This window comes from Delphinapterus leucas, chromosome 9 (assembly GCF_059928025.1).
Source record: "Delphinapterus leucas isolate spDelLeu-1000000601 "Yukka" chromosome 9, BTC_Dleu_Yukka2, whole genome shotgun sequence".
NCBI lineage: Eukaryota > Metazoa > Chordata > Mammalia > Artiodactyla > Monodontidae > Delphinapterus > Delphinapterus leucas.
The window spans coordinates 53893862-53914005 of record NC_143137.1 but is presented as its reverse complement, the minus strand read 5'-3'; positions in this window follow the sequence as shown (position 1 = coordinate 53914005).

Below are 20144 nucleotides of genomic sequence, written 5' to 3'. Positions count from 1 at the left end.
ATGCATACACATGTCCCCATATCCGCTCCCTCTTCAGCCTCCCTCCCACCTCCCTATCCCACCCCTCTAGGTCATCGCAAATCACCTACCTATCTCCTTGTGCTATGCTGCTGCTTCCCACCAGCCAAATATTTGACGTTCTGTAACGTATATATGTCGATGCTTCTCTCACTTTGCCCCAGCTCCCTCCTCCCACCCCATGTCCTCAAGTCCATTCTCTACGTCTACCTCTTTATTCCTGCCCTGCAACTATGTTCATCAGTACCATTTTTTTTTTAGATTCCATATATATTTGTTAGTATACGGTATTTGTTTTTCTCTTTCTGACTTACTTCACTCTGTATGACAGACTCTAGGTCCATCCACCTCGCTACAAATAACTCAATTTCATTTATTTTTATGGCTGAGTAATATTCCATTGTATATGTGTGCCACATCTTCTTTATCCATTCATCTGTTGATGGACACTTAGGTTGCTTCCATGTCCTGACTATTGTAAATAGTGCTGCAATGAACATTGGGGTACATGTTTCTTTTTGAATTATGGTTTTCTCAGGGCATATGTATCCATTCAGCCAGTCTGTGTCTTTTGGTTGGTGCATTTAATCCATTTACATTCAAGGTTATTATCGATATGTATGTTCCTATTACCATTTTCTTAATTGTTTTGGGTTTGTTTTTGTGGGTCTTTTTCTTCTCTTGTGTTTCCCACTTAGACAATTTCTTTAGCATTTGTTGTAACACTGGTTTGGTGGTGCTGAATTCTCTTAGCTTTTGCTTGCCTGAAAAGCTTTTGACTTCTCCATTGAATCTGAATGAGATCCTTGCTGAGTAGAGTAATCTTGGTTGTAGGTTTTTCCCTTTCATCGCTTTAAGCACATCCTGCCACTCCCTTCTGGCCTGCAGAGTTTCCGCTGAAAAATCAGCTGAAAACCTTATGGGGATTCCTTTGTATGTTATTTTTTGTTCCCTTGCTGCTTTTAATATTTTTTCTTTCAATTTAATTTTTGTTAGTTTGATTAATATGTGTCTTGGTGTGTTTTTCCTAGGGTTTATCCTGTATGGGACTCTGCTTCCTGGACTTGGATGACTATTTCTTTTTCCATGTTAGGGAAGTTTTCAACTATAATCCCTTCAAATACTTTCTCAGTCCCTTTCTTTTTCTCTTCTTCTTCTGGAACCCCTATAATTTGAATGTTGGTGCGTTTAGTGTTGTCCCAGAGGTCTCTGAGATTGTCTTCAATTCTTTTCGTTCTTTTTTCTTTATTCTGCTCCTCAGCAGTTGTTTCCACCATTTTGTCTTCCAGTTCACTTATTCGTTCTTCTGCCTTGGTTATTCTGTTATTGATTCCTTCTAGTGTATTTTTCATTTCAGTTATTGTGTTGTTCATCTCTGTTTGTTCTTTAGTTCTTCTAGATATTTGTTAAACATTTCTTTTGTTTTCTCAATCCGTGCCTCCATTCTATTTCCAATATTCTGAATCATTACTGTCATTACTCTGAATTCTTTTTCAGGTAGATTGCCTATTTCCTCTTCATTTATTTGGTTTTGTAGGTTTTTACCTTGCTTCTTCATTTGTGACATATTTTTTTGCCATCTCATTTTTTTTTTTTTTTAATGAGTGGGGTTGTGTTCCTGTCTTACTGGTTGTTTGGCCTGAGGCTTCCAACACTGGAGTTTGTAGGCTGTTGGGTAGAGCTGGGTCTTGGTGCTGAGATGAGGAACTCCGTGAGACCTCATTCCGATGAATATTCCCTGGGGTCTGAGGTTCTCTGTTAGTCCAGTGGTTCAGACTTGTAGCTCCCACCACAGGAGCTTCAACCAGACCCCTAGATGATGAACCAAGATCCCACAAGCCACGTGGGGCAGCAAAGAAAAAAAAAGAACAGTAACAAAGTAAAAAATAAAATTAGACTAGGAAATTAACAGATATGTTAGAAAGAATATAAAAATAAAAATATAGATGAATCAACAACCAGAAGGTACATCAGTATCACAATAGTAAAAAAGAGGAGGAGGGAAAAGAGAAAAAAATATAGAAAGAAAGAAAAAAAAAAGGGGGGGATGGCCTTGGCTGTGGAGGGTGGGGCCTAAGCAAGGGTGAAGTTTGGGCAGTGGACGGGGCCTATGCTTAGGACTTTTCCAGCCCTGTGGGCTGTGGGGCGTGGGGCTTAGGCTCAAGGAACAGAAGGGGCCCCAGGCATGCCCCCTATCCCTGGTCTCAGAGGGCAGGGGACCTCCTCTGGGAGCCCAGCAGGCTTCCTGGGCTCGAGTGGGCGGAGCAAACGCCTTCCGCTCCTCTCCCGCTCCTCTCAGATGTCTCCTACCTCCTGCCTTTCCTGATCTTCCTGGCCTCCCTCCTATGCCCCCAGGACCCACTCGGCCTGGAGGGGGGTTTGGAGGGCAGGGTACCGGCCTGGGAGCTCAGCAGTCTCCCTGGCCTGAGTGGGCCAGGCGATCGCCCTCCGCTCCTCTCCAGCTCTTCCTGGAGAGTGCCTCCTGCCTGCCTCTCCTGATCTCCCCTGCCTCAGAGGCGCCGATCCTGTCTGACCTACAGTTCTCCTCACCCCTCAGTCCCCCCACATCCTACCGGTTCGCTTGGACGTTCCTCCCATCTCCTTGGGCATCAGAGTCTCCCACCATTGGCCGGCAGGCACCCTAATTGTGGGGTGATGCCAACTCCGTGTCTTCCCACACCGCCATCTTGACTCTGCCGCTGGTCTAGAGGTTTTAACACAAATTTTTCTTTGAAGTTATTATACAATTGAATAACTTTAGAGTCGTAGTTTCCAAAGTGTGTAACTTCAAGCCCTTGTCCCTCAAGATGCTCCTCCAAGTAATACATTCACTACAAAAGTATTTATTGAGCTCCTGCTGTATGCCCTGGCTGAGGCACTAGGAACAACAGTGAAGAAGAGAGATATACTTACCTGTCCTGTTAGAATTTATAGTTTGGTGGAGAAGATAAATTAGTAAACAAGTGCAAATGAGGTTTACACAAATTTGTTTATACAAGTAAAATAAATGTAAATCATGATGAAAATAACAGACTTTGAAGTAAATAATATGAAGAACCTCTTTCTTTTAGAGATTCACAATGCATATTAGTGGATTAAAGGCTCTGAGGACTTCTACCTAAAAACATTTGCTTAACATCTTCCCAACAAATTCCCAAATTGTTTTAGCACTGAATCTTTGTGAGCAATGCTATTAATAAAATAGAACCATATTTGTGGAACAGTGCTTTTTGAAACCAAAGAATCCAATAAACATAAAATTCTTTTAACATTACCTTACATTTTTTGCCAAAGCACATTCACAGATTTTAATAAATTTGTATGTATATAATCTGTTTGAAATAGATTGAAGATAAAATTATATACAAACATGTATACATATATTAATAAATTTTAATAGATTTATAAGAATATATTTTATAGATTTTGTCTGAAGATAAAATGATGTAGACACATTTATAAATCTATTAAAGTATATGAGTATATATCTGTATGAGATAGATATTTTGTAGCTAATGTTGTTTCATGAATGGATTTCCATATATCAAGATAGTCCAGATGCTTATAATTATTAGTTGCTCTGTAGTCCGTAATATTGGTATAGAATTGTTTTCTTAACCCTCAGCTTTAGGATAATACATTTTCTGACTCTTTTGCTATTGTAACTAACACTGCCTTAACTTCTTTGAAAAATTTAGTCTCTGTGATATTAAGTGGAGGGAATATTTCTGATATCAGTATTTTATTAAACATTTAAAATGTATATTTTTTAATGATAAGCTTCAAAATTTCAGTAGAAGCAGATTTGATTCTGGATCTCATAGATGACCACTTTATAACTGAGTACAAGTATGCAATTTCAGAACCCATGTTTTTTGCATTTATCATTGCATTGGTGCCTAGCAGTATCACCCTGTCAAAGCCTAATGAGAGAATTCACAGCTGAACAATAAAAAGACAAATAACCCAATTATAAACTGGACACATTATTTGAATACATATTTCTCCAAAGAAGATATGCAAATGACCAACAAGATCATGGAATGATGCTCAACATCATTAGTTCTTAGAGAAATGCAAATCAAAATCACATGAGGTATCACTTCACACCCACTAGTATGGCTATAATCAAAGTCAGTATTATAATATTAAGAGTTGATGAGAAAGTAGAGAAATTAGAATCCTCATACATTGATGATGGGAATGTAAAATGGTGCACCTATTTTGAAATAGTTTAACAATTCTACTCCTAGGTATATACCCAAGAGAATTGAAAACATGTCCTTAGGAAATCTTGCACTCAAATGTTCACTGCAGTATTATTTATAATAGCTCAAAAGTGGAAACAACCTAAACGTCTTATCAATTGATAAATGTACAAATGAAATGTAGTATATTCATATAATAGGATATTATTCAGACATTATAAAAATAAATGAAGTACTGATACAGACTACAACATAGATGAATCTTGAAAAATTAGTTCAGGTGAAACCTGCCAGACACAAAAGCCCATATATTTTATGATCCCATCATATAAAATGTCCAGAATAGGCAAATCCATACAGACAGAAAATAAATTAGTAGTTGTTAATTTACTGGCTGATGGAAAAGGGAATGGGGAATGACTTCTTAATGGGTAGGGGATTTCTTTTTGATATGATGAAAATATCCTGGAATTAGATGGTGATGGTTGCACAACTTTGTGAATATACTAAAAACTACTGAATCGTACACTTTAAAAGAGTGAACTTTATAGTATGTGAATTATATTTCAATAGTAAAAAATAGTATCAGGAATTGTCTAAAAAAATTTAATGAGTGAGCAAATATAGACTTAGTTTCTAACAAGGCATTTGCTTCTAGCGAAGACCAAATAACATTAATTTGTGCTCTTCCAAGGTATATTTAGCAGTTGACAGAAGAGAAAAAAAGGATGGGAGAAATTAGTCACTATCCAGCTCATTTTAACTAAAACTTTTTTTATTACGTAAATTACAGGTATACAATATAGTGGTTCACTATTTTTAAAGGTTATACTCCATTTGTGATTATTATAAAGTATCAGCTATATTCCCTGTGTTGTACAGTATATTCTTATAGCTAATTTTATACCTAATATTTTGTACCTCTTAATCCCCTACCCCTATATTGCCCCTCTTTCCTTCCTTCTCCCCACTGGTAACCACTAGTTTGCTCTCTATATCTGTGAGTCTGCTGCTTTTTTGTTACATTCAACAGTTTGTTGTATTTTTTAGTTTCCACATATAGGTGATATCATACAGTATTTGTCTTTCTCTGTCTGGCTTATTTTGCTTAGCATAATGCCCTCCAAGTCCATCCATGTTGTTGTGAATGGCAAAACTTCATTCTTTTTTATAGCTGAGTAGTATTCCAGTGTGTGTGTGTGTGTGTGTGTGTGTGTGTGTGTGTATACCACTTCTTCTTTATCCATTCATCTGCTGATGAACACTTAGGTTACTTCCATATCTTTTCAATTGTAAATAATGCTGCTATGAACATTGGGGTGCATGTATCTTTTTGAGAGCTCATTTTAAGTATGTTAAACCAGAAGATCTACGAAGTTTCAGTCAGTACCACACTCACATTACAAGCAGCAATTTAATTTCTGTCCAACAATATCATTCTTCATACTCAGTTGTCTGTGAACTTTTTGCGAAACCCAGGTCCCCACTGACCAGTTGTGTCTTGATTTCCCCATCTACTAAATGAATATAATAGTGCCCACCTAATAGAGTTGTTGTGAGTTTTAAATGAGTTGCTATATGTAAAGTGCCTACTACCCATTAACTAGTATATATGTTAGATATTACTTAACAAACTTGCACATTTGTTTTGGCTTCATAGTTACATACATGTTCTAATCATAAGAAATTTACACAAAGTTTTATATTTGAACGTAATCATGTAATTTTTAAAAGAGAAATTTAAGTCAACAATGTGGCCATTGAGAGTTTTCCCCCTTCTTTTTTCTTTAAAAGGAGTTCATACTTTACTCAAATTTGAGAATCACTGGTCTAGAAGAAACTTGGGCTTTTTTTCTCTCTCTGTACACCACTTTGTACCCTCTAATACATCACAGGTATCACTCTGCAGTCTTAAAAATTAATAAGGATCAACCATACTCAAGCCCAGTTGTCTTGTTAGTAAGGTTTTAGTTCAAATACTACTGGGTAAGTGAAAAAGGTAGCATGTTGCATGCAAATTTGTTGACTAGGAGTTAGAATGTCTTCAACGACTTATGTAAACCTTTAGCAAGTTGCTTAACCACTCTTGGCCTTAGTTAGAGTGTCTTTGAAATAAAGGTTGGCTTTCAGGAATTCCCCGGTGGTCCAGTGGTTAGGACTTGGGGCTTTCACTGCCATGGCCTGGGTTCAATCCCTGGTCAGGGAACTATGATCCTGCAATCCACATGGTGTGGCCAAAAAAAAAGATTGGCTTTCAAGTCCCTTCAGGGTCTAAAATTTTATGACATTTTCAGTATACCTACTATTATATTATGATAAGTTGTTATGTACACCTAGTACTTAAAAACGAAATGTGCCTTTCAAGGGGCCAGACTTTCATTTGGTATCATTCAGTTGGGAGTTTCTAGGTGTTGTTCTGTCCTTTTCTCATTGCCTGGTATCAGTTTGAATACACAGTTAAATTCCCCAAAGTAGCAGAAGAGAATATAGTCAGAAGGACAAGTTATAGTGATTACTTAAAGATTGTAAAATTAACTGGAAAATTCACACTTGGCTGCGTAGGATTAAAGAATCATTCCTGAATTTTTCCACTTTTTTTAACCCATCATATTCTTTTGATGCTCTTTTGGGCACCTTTACCAGCTCTATGTCAAATGTTGTAGAAAGCACTTGTGGTAGCTGGTCTCCAAAGATGGTCTCCCTTGAATTATACCTTCTAGTATTCATACTGTTGTTCAAGATTCCTGGGTTGGCCCCATTTAACAAATAGAGTACAGTAGTGGTGATGATTTGTAATATCTAAGTCTGGATCACAAAAAAGCCTTGTAGCTTCTGCCTCGGTCTCTTAGAGCTCTTGTTATAGGCGAAACAAGTAGCCACTTAAAATTTACCTTAGACCACCATGCTGTGAGAAAACTCAACCCAGGCTCATAGAGAGGCCATAGGAAGGGACAGATGCCTGACCAGCCTACCCAGTTAAAGTGTAAATCATGTGAGTGAAGAAGCCATCCTGGATGTCCAAGGCAAGCCTTCAGATGACTTCAGCCCCATCAACTACCTGAGCAAAAGCATGAAAGTCTCCAAAATGAGAATCACCAAGCTGAAGGCAGTCAATTTACAAAACTATGACAGAAAATAAGTTGTTTTAAGCTGTCGATTTGGCAGAAATTTGTTATGCAGTGATAGATAAGCTTGTTTAAGGACCCAAAAATGTTCATTTTCTCTTTTGATCAAGAATATCTGCTTTAGGGACTTCCCTGGAAGTCCAGTGGTTAAGACTTTGAGCCCCCAATGCAGGGGGCATGGGTTCGACCCCTGGTTGGGGACCTAAGATCCCACATGCAGCACAGGTTGGCCTAAAAAAAAAAATCTACTTTATATCCCTCTCATACGAACTCTTTTAAATAAAGTACAGCCATACTTTTTTTTCAGTAGACAATTTCCTTCTTTGTTTCATTTTTTAAATTTTTTATTTATTTTTGGCTGAGTTGGGTTTTCGCTGCTGTGTGGGGGCTTTCTCTAGTTGCAGCGAGTGGGGGCTACTCTTCGTTGCAGTGCGCGGGCTTCTCACTGCAGTAGCTTCTCTTGTTGCGGAGCACAGGCTCTAGGTGGTCAGGATTCAGTAGTTGCAGCACAGGGGCTCAGTAGTTGCAGTGCGCAGGCTTCAGTAGTTGTGGCACACAGGCTCAGTAGTTGTGGCCTGTGGGCTCTAGGGCGCAGGCCCAGTAGTTGTGGCACATGGGCTTAGTTGCTCCACGACAATTTCCTTCTTTGTTTCATTATTAAAAAAAAAAATCACAAAGACATTATTTCACAGTTTCATGTCATTTCATCATCTTTTTGATGCCTGGTTTAAGATGCATTTTCCAGGAATAATTGAGTCATCATCAACATTACGAATCCTGTTGTTAACACCCATGAAAGAAACTTGCTTTAAGAAACAAAACCCAACTGCTCTTTCTATAAACATAAATGTTTGACCCTTATGACTGTAAAAGGATCAGAGAAGATTAGGAGTGGGAGAGATATTGAACAGGAGTCTATTTTAATCTGTTTTCATTATTTTTGACATTGTATTTAACCTAGGTCATTTATTTTAAAACACATTTAAGTAAAATTGAAATGTCATTTAAAATGTTGGAATTTTATAACTCTAAATCCAACTATCTCTAAAAAAGAGATTGCCATTTATTTTTATACAAATGTTTTAAGAACTGACAAAGTGCTTATAAATAACAAAGTGTTTTATAATACTTAATTTCATACAGTAGCACCAAAATAAATTCTATTTAGGTCAAAGTGTTAAAATTTAAAGTGTTATTTTTAATAAAACGTAAGTTGAGGGGGAATGTTTGCTGTAAATTTAAAAGATTGATGTCAAATATTTAAAATAGCTCATACAAATTCAGAATAGAAGCAAAAGTTTAGGCTCCAATAAATGGACAAAAGAATTGAATGAACATTTTAATAAAGAGGAAATAAAATTGTTTAATAAACAGAGACACTGGGAAAGATACTATCTACGGGCTTTCTATAATCTCTTTATTCTTTTCCTGTTTATTAATTTTGAGCAATTAAGTGTTCACCTCTCTAAGCAGGTCACCAAAGGTTTTACCATTTAAAGGACCTTTTTAAAGTTTGCAATACACTTTGTTAAGGCAAAAAGTAAGAGGTAGGCCATTGGCTTAAAAATGCCAAAGACGACATTTCTCTTATTTTTATTATGCAATTATTTAATAAAGGAGTTACCAGACTTCCAGTATTCAGTATATTTATATACTGGGCCTATTGTTTCCTAGATTATTCTACTCCAGTAAATTTACCCATTTTATGAGCATCTATATGTTTTGAGTCATCTTTTCCAGAAGTATGTCATTAAGAGGGTTCATGTTTATTTTTAAACATTAATAACTTTTATTTTTTGTGTTTTTTCAAACTATTGATTTATTCAACAAATATTTATTGAATGTTCTTTTTGTGTCTCTCTAAGGGGCTGGGGACACAACAGACAAAGCAGATCCCCGCCTTCGTGAAGCACGCATTGGCGTCTCAAATATTTAAACCACGAATTCACCAATGGAGTATGAGTAGTTAGAAAAGAAAATAATTCCAAGGATTGAGCTTTGGAACATTCCAACGTCTGGTGGTGAGAGAGATGAGGAGTAAAGGGCAAAGGAAATTAAGATGCCACTAATGAGGTAAGAGAAAAAGTGGGACCGTTGAGTGCCCTGGAAGCCAAGTGAAAAGAATATTTCAAGGAAAGGGGTGTAATCAGCTGTGTCAAGTGCTTTGTGTGATCAGGTAGGATGAGAAATGAGAACAAGATTTAAAATGTGAAGGCCACTGGTGACTTACCTCGTGGGAGTTGGTTTAGAGAAGGGGAGAACAGAAACTGGAGACAAGTCAAAGAACGGACCGATCCAAGTATAGACAACTCTTCTTAAGACTTTTGCTGTAAAATAAAGAAGAGAATTGGAGTGGTGACTGGAGGAGAAAACAGGGTCCAGAGCCAGGAACATTTTATGATGGAAAAAAATTGTATACATAGGCTTATGGGGACGATCCCATAGAGAGTATAAGATGGATGATGCAGAATATAGAGTGGAGAGTTGCTGGAGCCAGGTCATTGAGAAGGCAAGAGGGGATGGATTTAGTGCACAAACGGTGGACTTGGCCTTTGCTAGGAGAATGAACAGTTTATCCTCAACAGAAGAAAATGTGCTATAGATGAGTCCAGATGCAGTGAAGTGGCTAGATGTTGTGGATGAGCTTGGGGAAGTTCTCCCCTGACTGCTGCTTTTTTCTCAGTGCTATAGGAAGCAATTGTCTGCTGAGGGTGAGGATGAGGGAAAATGAAACTTTGGGAAAGGAGGGAAAGGCATGAAAAATGGGACAGATAGCACATAATAAGAAGGTAGAAATAGGTCTAAATGTATCGGTAATCACCACAACTATGAATGGAATAAACTTTTCAATCAAAAGGCAAAATTTTCAGACGGGATTGAAACAAACATTTATGCTATTTACATAAGTCAGATGTAAATTGCAAGAACAGAGAAAAACTAAAAATTAAGGATTCAAAAGGTGTACCTGTGAGATATCAAGTAAAAGAAACATGATCTAACTATATTACCAGATAAAATGACTTTAAAGAGGCCTATTACATAATGATAAAATATTCAGTTCACCAAGAAGATAAAGTAATTTTAAATTTTATGTCTCTAATAATGTAGCCTCAAAACATAATATGACAGAACCACAAAGAGATTTTTAAAAAATTTACCACCACAGTAAGAGATTTTAGCACAATTTTTGAGCAATTGAATCTTGAATTAAAATCTTTTTATAATGTAAAACATAAACAGCAAACAAATAAAATCAGGCACAGGAGGCTTTCCTGGTCAGTTATCCAAACATTCAAAGAACAGACCAATCCAATATAACACAAACTTTTCCAGAAAACAGATGAGAAAGAATGTTCCCCAACTTGTTTTATGAGGTTAGCACAACCTTGAAACCAAAGTTAGTAAAAAAGAGTACAATTTTATTTTTTAATTCAATGTAAATTTTTTTTTAAATGAACAAACTGATTTGCTTGATAGCAAATTTTAAAAAAAGATAATACATTATGATTAAGTTTATTACAAGGATGTTAGATGATTTAACATTAGAAAATATATTACTGTATTGTAATTCACTATACTAACAGTTCAAAGGAGAAAATCATATGATCATCTCAATAGATGCAGAAAAAGCATTCTGCATAACTCTATTCATAAAAACAATTTAGCAAACAGAATAAAAGGGAACTTTTAAAACTGAAGCGTAGGGAACTTTTAAAACTGAAGCGTAGGGGCTTCCCTGGTGGCACAGTGGTTAAGAATCCACCTGCCAATGCAGGGGACACGGGTTCGAGCCCGGGTCTGGGAAGATCCCACATGCTGTGGAACAACTAAGCCCTAGCACCACAGCTACTGATCCTGCGCTCTAGAGTCCGCAAGCGACAACTATTGAAGCCCGCATTCCTAGAGCCTGTGCTCTGCAACAAGAGACGCGACCGCAGTGGGAAGCCTGTGCACCGCAATGAAGAGGAATCCCCTCTCACCGCAACTAGAGAAAGCCCGCGTGCAGCAGTGAAGATCCAGTGCAGCCAAAAATAAATAAATTTAAAAACAAAAAAACCCTGAAATATAGTTGATTTACAATATTGTGTTAGTTTCAGGTGTACAGCAAAGTGATTCAGTTATATATAGAATTTTTTTCAGATTATTTTCCGTTATAGGTTATTATAAGATATTGAATATTATTCCTTGATACAATAAATCCCTGTTGCTCGTGTATTTTGTATATAGTAGTGTATACCTATTAATTTCATACTCCTAATTTATCCCCCCCTCCCTTTCCCCTTTGGTAACCATAAGTTTCTTTTCTATGTCTGTGAATCTGTTTCTGTTTTGTGAATAGATTCATTTGTATTATTTATTTTTATTTTTTAATTTTTTATAAATGTTAACTCCATTTCTTTTTTTTTTAATATTTATTTATTTATTTGGCTGCACCGGGTCTTAGTTGCGGCACGCAGGATCTTCGTTGCTACATGCGGGATCTTTAGTTGCGGCACGTGGGATCTTTAGTTGCGGCATAAGAACTCTTAGTTTCAGCATGTGGGATCTACTTCCCTGAGCAGGGATCAAACCTGGGCCCTCAGCATTGGGAGTGCAGAGTCTTAGCCACCGGGCCACTAGGGAAGTACCTGTATTATTTTTTAGATTCCACAGATAAGTGAGATCATATATTTGTCTTTCTCTGTCTGACTTACTTCACTTAGTGTGATATTCTGTAGGTCCATCCATGTTTCTGCAAATGGCAATATTTTATTCTTTTTTATGCAATATTATATGTATATTATATATATATATATGCAATGGAAAATATATATATATCACATCTTGTTTATCCATTAATCTGTTGATGGACACTTCAAATAGTGTGCTGTAAATAGTGCTGCTGTAAACATTGGGGTGATGTATCCTTTCAAATTATCATTTTCATCTCTTCTGGATATATACTCAGGAATGGGATTGATGGATCGTATGGTAGCTCTATTTTTAGTTTTTTAAGGAACCTCCATACTGTTTTCCATAGTAGTTGCACCAATTTACATTCCCACCAACAGTGTAGGAGGGTTAAAAGGAAACGTTTTTAACCTACCTTTGGGCCTGCGCCCAGCACTTCCTAATGTAGTGTTGAAAGCATGTCCTTAAATAATGAACAGGACAAAGATATCCTCTATTCCCATCACTGTTCAACATTGTACCTGTAGTCCTAGCTTGTGCAGTAAGGAAAGAAGAAGAAATAAAAAGTATAATGATTAAAAAGGAGGAAACAAAATTGTCATTATTCATAGATGAAATACAGTTGACTCTTGAACAACAGGGGGTGGTCAAGGGGGTTAAAGGTGGAGGTTCCACTTCAACACAGTGGGATGTAAGCTCTCTGTATCCATGGTTCCTCATCTGTACGTTTAACCAACTGTGGATCATGCCGTATTATAGTATGTACTTATTGAAAAAAAAATCCATGTGTAAGTGGACCTGCACACTTCAAATCCCTGTTGTTCAAAGATCAACTGTAATTTTACATAGAAAACCCGAGAGTCCACAGATAAAGTATAAGATTTAATCAGAGTTTAGCAAGATTGCTAGATAAAAACATCAACATACAAAATTCAATTGTATTTCTATGTAGCAGCAATGAATAGTTAAATAATGCAATTAGGAAAGATACCATTTCTTATAGTAACCCCAAGCACCAAGTACCTACTAATAGTTAATGAAAGTTAAGCAAGCTCCTTATGGAGAAAAGCATTAACTGTATGGGAAAAGGAATTAAAGAATATCCAAATGAACATAAAGATCTTCCATAATCTTGGCTAGAAGAACTCAGTATATTAAAATAGCAATTCTCCCCCAATATATCTATTTTTTCAATGTGATTCTAATGGTTGTCCCATCAGGGTTTTTCATGGAACTAGACACATTAATTCTAAATTATCATGGAAGAGCAAGAGGTCAAGAATAGTCATGAAATTCCCAGAGAAGAAGAACAATATAAGATGATTTGCTGTTTCAGATATCAAGGTTAACATAAAGCTGTGAAAATTGTTTAACACAGGGTTAGGCAAACAGACCAAGGGAATGGAATAGAGAACACTGAAACTGACCCAGGCATAGAGGAAAAATTTGATTTGTACCAGCGCTTGTATGTCAGTGGGCTGTTGTTTATGTTAATTTATAAAACATCATTTTTTGAAAAAAAGAAACTGTACTCTCCTCCACAAAAATCAAGTCTAGGAAAAATGAAAGACTTACTCTGAAAGGAAAACTTGAAAATATAGGAAAATATCTTTAAAGAGGAAAACATAGGAAAGTATCTTTGTAACCTTTGAATGAGGATAGATTTATTAAATAAGACACATATAAGAATGTGAACCAAAAGAGTAAAAATTGTATCCATTTTACACTAATATTAAAACTCCTCATAATCAAAAGAAACCATGGAGGGACTGAAAAATATTAGTTGCATTGCAAAATGGTATTTGCAGTGTGTAAGCAAATGATTAGTATCCAAAAATAAAAACTATATGAATTAATAAGAGCAGCATCCATCCAAAAGAAAAATGATCAAAAATATGTGCACAGTATTCAGCCTAGCAATACCATTCCTGTTATATGCCTCCAATACTTTTGTCTCTGAACCTATTTACACTCTTAAAAATTATTTGAAGAACCCCAAAGGGTTTTTGTTTGTGGGCTATATCTGTCAACATTTATTTATAAATACTTATTTCGTTTCATATAACAATAATAGATAATTACATGTTAATGTAATTCACATTTTTATGAAAAATAACTATATTTTCCAAAACAAAAGTGAGAAAAGTGGCATTGTTTACATTTTTTCAAATTTCTTTAATGCCTGGCTTAATAGAGCATGGTGTCTACCTCTGAGGATGGGGGTGGGGAGTCAACTATAACAAAGAAGGGTACTTAGGAGACCTCTGAGACACTAGGATTTTATTCTTAAGCTGATGTCTGCTGCATGAGTGTTCATTTCATTAATAGGATTTTAACTACGCAGACATATTTCATACAAATTTTATTTAAATATGATATAATTTAAAACATATATTTATAAGGTAATACAAATCAGTTCAAAGTGACAAAGCAATATTAGAAACACATAGGCTTTGAAATGGAAAGTGAGAGCTTCAGGGATGGTTTGATCCGGAGTCCATATCTACAGCTGGGGAAGAGATCATTTTCCTTCAGAGCACAAAGACTACATTGGGAAAGGCTGAATACCAGAATGAAGAACCACTGAAAGAGGAAGAGTCTAGGCAGGGAAAATTAGTAAATGTCCAGAGCCACAAAATATAAAACAAGTGCCACAAATACTTCAGTTAGCATTTCTCATCTTGCACTCAACTTTTAAAATGCTTGTTTTTCCTGTTTGACTTCTGCTAACCTGGATTTCTAGCTGGAATGAAACTTATTAAGAGGTATAATTATTTTATAATATCCCTCAATTATTTTGTACCTGTAACATTCCAACTTATGCTTTAACTTTTTGCTCAAAAGATATTTTGATTCAATAATAAGCACTCCTTTTAAGTGTGGTGACATTCTGACTGAGAAATAGTGTTAAAAGCTTGTTAAAATAGTGACTGCTGTGCCTTGTGTCCTTGTATTCCAGATATTTTTACAAGTCATAATTAGGATCATATTGACTTTGAATATAATTGCAACTTTATTTTGTTATCTTATTTAATTTTTCATGTTTTTCTAGTTTTAAAACTGTTATTATAATAGACAACTTTCCCAAGCTAATTATTATTATTATTTTTTAAACAAATTTATTTATTTTATTTATTTATTTTTGGCTGTGTTGGGTCTTCGTTGCTGGGTGTGGGCTTTCTCTAGTTGAGGCGAGTGGGGGCTACTCCTTGTTGCGGTGTGTGGGCTTCTCATTGCAGTGGCTTCTCTTGTTGCAGAGCAGGGGCTCTAGGCCCATGGGCTTCAGTAGTTGTGGCTCATGGGCTCTAGAGCACAGGCTCAGTAGTTGTGGTGCACAGGCTTAGTTGCTCCATGGCATGTGGGATCTTCCCGGACCAGGGCTCAAATCTGTGTCCCATGCATTGGCAGGCAGATTCTTAACCATTGTGCCACCAGGGAAGCCCCCAAGCTAATTATTATTATCACAGTTTATCATTTCTTTTGAATAATTGTGGATTTAAATAATTTAAAATTTCCCCTTTAGGTCCAAAAATTTTAAAGAAAATTATTCTTTTTCAAAAATTTTAAATTGAAGTATAGTTAATTTTCAATGTTGTGCCAATGTCTGCTGTACAGCAATGACTCAGTTATACACATATGTACATTCTTTTTTTTATATTCTTTTCCATTATGGTTTATTCCAGGATATTGGATGTAGTTCCTTGTGCTATACAGTAGGACCTTGTTGTTTGTCTATTCTAAATGTAATAGTTTGCATCTACCAACCCCAAATTCCCAGTCAATTCCTCTCCCGCCCACCCCTCCGCCTTGGCAACCACAAGTCTGATCTCTATGTAAAGAAAATTATTTTTGATAGTAATCTCTCAAGACCTTAAACAGATTAAATGCTATGTAATTTAAAGTTTTGTTCATGGCTCAGGGTCATTAGGAATGTAAATTACTTTGTAATAATTACAACAATTTTAAATGCAAGTAGCTGTTTGTTTCTATACTTGAGATTATTCTAACTGGTGAGTGTAAATTTTTTATTTTTTTAAAAATTGTATTGTTTTATTGGAATATAGTTGTTTTACAATGTTTTGTTAGTTTCTACTGTACAGTGAAGTGGAGTTCCCTGTTCTATACAGCAGGTTCTCATTAGTTACCTATTTTATACATATTAGTGTATATACGTCAATCCCAATCTCCCAATTCATCCCAACCCCCTTTTCCCCTCTTGGGGTCCATACGTTTGTTCTCTACATCTGTGTCACTATTTCTGCCTTGCAAACCAGTTCATCGGCACCATTTTTCTAGATTCCACATATATGCGTTAATATAGGATATTTGTTTCTCTCTTTCTGACTTACTTCACTGTGTATGACAGACTCTATGTCCATCCACCTCACTACAAATAACTCAATTTCATTTCTTTTTATGGCTGAGTAATATTCTATTGCATATATGGACCACATCTTCTTTATCCATTCATCTGTCAATGGGCATTTAGGTTGCTTCCATGACCTGACTATTGTAAATAGTGCTGCAGTGAACACTGGGGTGCATATATCTTTTTTTTTTTTTGCAGTGCGCGGGCCTCTCACAGTTGTGGCCTCTCCCGTTGCAGAGCACAGGCTCAGGACGCGCAGGCTTAGCGGCCACGGCTCACGGGCCTAGCCGCTCCGCGGCATGTGGGATCTTCCCGGACCGGGGCACGAACCCGTGTCCCCTGCATCGGCAGGCGGACTCTCAACCACTGCGCCACTAGGGAAGCCCCATATATCTTTTTGAATTATGATTTTCTCAGGGTATGTGCCCAGGAGTAGGATTGATGGGTCATATGGTAATTCTATTTTTAGTTTTCTAAGGAACCTCCATACTGTTCTCCATAGTGGCTGTATCAATTTACATTCCCACCAACAGTACAAGAGGGTTCCCTTTTCTCCACACCCTCTCCAGCATTTATTGCTTGTAGATTTTCTGATGATGCCCATTCTAACCAATGTGAGGTGATACCTCATTGTAGTTTTGATTTGCATTTCTCTAATAATTAGTGTTGTTTAGCATATTTTCATGTGTTTTTTTTTTGCCATCTGTATGTCTTCTTTGGAGAAATGTCTATTTAGGTCTTCTGCCCACTTTTTGACTAGGTTATTTGTTTTGGTCTTTACTCTCAACATGAGCTTTAATTTTCTGAAGCTGTTAATATGCCAGCACCTAGCAGCAAAACTTTTCTAAGTTGTTACAACTGAAGTGCTACAAACTGATAAACTAGTTAAAAGCGTGAGATAACCATGTCAAAAGTATCTGTGAATAGGCTTTGAGTAAAGTTCTCACAAAAATGAAGTACTTGAATTTTAGAGCAAATTTTTTAAAATTTTATTTATTTATTTGGTTGCGCCAGGTCTTAGTTGCAACAGGTGGGCTGCTTAGTTGTGGCTCGCAGGCTCCTTAGTTGCGGCATGCAGGCTCCTTAGTTGTGGCATGCAAACTCTTAGTTGCGGCATGCATGTGGGATCTAGTTCCCTGACCAGGGATCAATCCTGGGCCCCCTGCATTGAGAGTGCAGAGTCTGAACCGCTGTGCCATCAGGGAAGTCCCAGAGCAAAATTTTTGATACCCCTTTTATTTTTTATTTATTTATTTATTTTTGCGGTACTCAGCCCTCTCACTGTTGTGGCCTCTCCCATTGCGGAGCACAGGCTCCGGACGCACAGGCTCAGAGGCCATGGCTCATGGGCCCAGCCACTCCGCAACATGTGGGATCTTCCTGGACCGGGGCATGATCCCATGTCCCCTGCGTCGGCAGGCAGACTCTCAACCACTGCGCCACCAGCGAAGCCCCCGATACCCCTTTTATATCACAACAGTTTTTAAATTTTTACTTATAATTTTCCTTCTTACCAAGTTTCTAGTTATCTTTTACATAGTTAAAATTTCTAAGGAATCCTATGAATATGGATTGTTTTATAATCAGGAAAGAGTACTAAATATGAATGAAAATGCTGAATTATTTCAGTTATATATGATTTTACCACTGTAATGTTTAAATTCTATACTTCCTACTTATAATGTTGACTTTCAGCTTTATTAATTCCTTTCTAAACTATCTGTGATTTCTGTTTAAAAAGATTGTTTTTAATTGTCTATCTCTTTTTCTTCAAAAATTATTTTAGTGATTTTTTATTTCTCATTTTATATTAAAACTGTTTTGTTGGTGCTCTGAAACTTTCAAAAATTTCCATTGTCTGTAGGACAAAACACAGACTACCAAAACTCTTCTCTAGTGTATTCCCAAATTACCTACCTTCTTTTACCAAGCATATCCCTGTCTAAGCTCTCTTTTCACATCCTATTGGTCTAGAATATGTCATTTTCAGTCCTATTTCTTGGTGAGCTTCTACTAAATTACCTGCCTGTACTAAGTGATCCACTGGTTAGATCCCTTTCCTTTATGAGACCTTTCTTGAGTTCTCCCAGCCCACACAAAACTCTCTCTTCTCTAATTATGTATGACACATTATCCTTACTACGGATGTAGATCTTGCATGCTGTTTTGGGTTGGCACTCTTTCTAGAGTAACCTTTGGATGATTTTATATATCTATAACACTTAGTTCAGTGTTTATCCATAATACCTAGAACAGTGTCTTAGTAGCTACTTGGTAAGGATATAAAAATGGGTGGGTTCTTTTCATTTAGAGTACACACCAGTAGTCTACCTGGGAGAGTTCTTGTCCTTTCATGATGAAGTGGTGTGGGTTCCCTTTTGGCGAGGAATCCTGGCAGGCAGAATACTGTGAGTACACGTTTCTACCAGGAAAGCAAAATACAGACTGCGAGCCAAAACTCAAGTAATTCTGGCCAAAGACATAAATAGCCAAATTCCTTCAGAAATAGTTTCCTAGAAGCCATTTGCATTGACTGTGCTTTGCTCCAAACAGCCTCCTTTAAAAGTGTAAATCTTTAAAACTGTGGTGAATCTAATCATTGCAGATTGATAGCTTGGAGTAGTAGTGTTTAACTGTTGACTAAAATCATCTAGATTATTGCTTCCGTAATTCAATACAGTTTGGAAAGTCACAATTCATTTTCTGCAGATATGTGGTTGAAAGTACACATCTTTTTAGAACTGGAGTACCTTCTAATTTCTGAACAGCCTTTCCTCAAGTATGGAATTTGTTGAACCTAGGGTGCAGAAGGAATTAAAAAAATATGTGAGTGTCATTGTATAGTGATTAAAGAGTCAATGGAAACAGCATTTTTCCTTAATGTGTACATTGACCAGAAAGGTGAATTCCTAAACTGAGTTAAAGACATTCATATGTATAAATACCCAGAGGTGTACAATCAAAATCAAATAAACAAGTGTTTATTAATTGCAAGCCAAGCCTTACATGGGATGAAAAGAAATCTAAGCCATAATCTTTGTTTCTTAAAGTTTGCAATCTAAATAAGTAGCTATAGGTAGATAATGTGTTATTTATTGAATGAATTCATGATAGAATAAAGCAGTACATCATACTTGCCAAAGAATGATACAACAAAAAATACTATCGCCAGAGAGAAAGGGAGAGGAAGTTCCTTCAGGCTGGGATGAGTATAGAAAGCTGTATGAAAGTAAACTCAGAAGTTGTACTTGAAGAATGGGTGGACTTTGAATAGGGGAAGAAGAGAGAAAAAGACATTCTTGGAGATAAGGAATGAGAACAATGTGAACAAGGCCATGGAGTCAAAGCCATTTTAGGAGGAGAGTGAGTAACTTGGTTTTTCAGAGAGGTGAAAAATTATAGATTAGACTAGGAAAGGAGTTTGGAGTCAGATTGTAGAAGAGTGTGAATGCCAGATTAAGGACTAAGGACTTACCTTATAAGCAGTGAGGAGCTATTTAGGGAAGATTTTGATAAAAGAAACAGCTTAATCCAAGTTGAGTTTTAGGAAGATTAATTTGTTAGCCATGTGCCATTTGAAAAGGAAGGCAAAGAGGCTTAGAAGACTAATAAAGCAGTTCAAGTGTGAAGTAGAACAGAGGACATATGTAATTTTTCTGTTCAGCATCCCCTCTTTTCTGATTCAGTGGTTTAGGTGGAGATGACACCATTCTCCCTCACGAGTTATAGGTAGGCAGATGACCCTGATGTGCT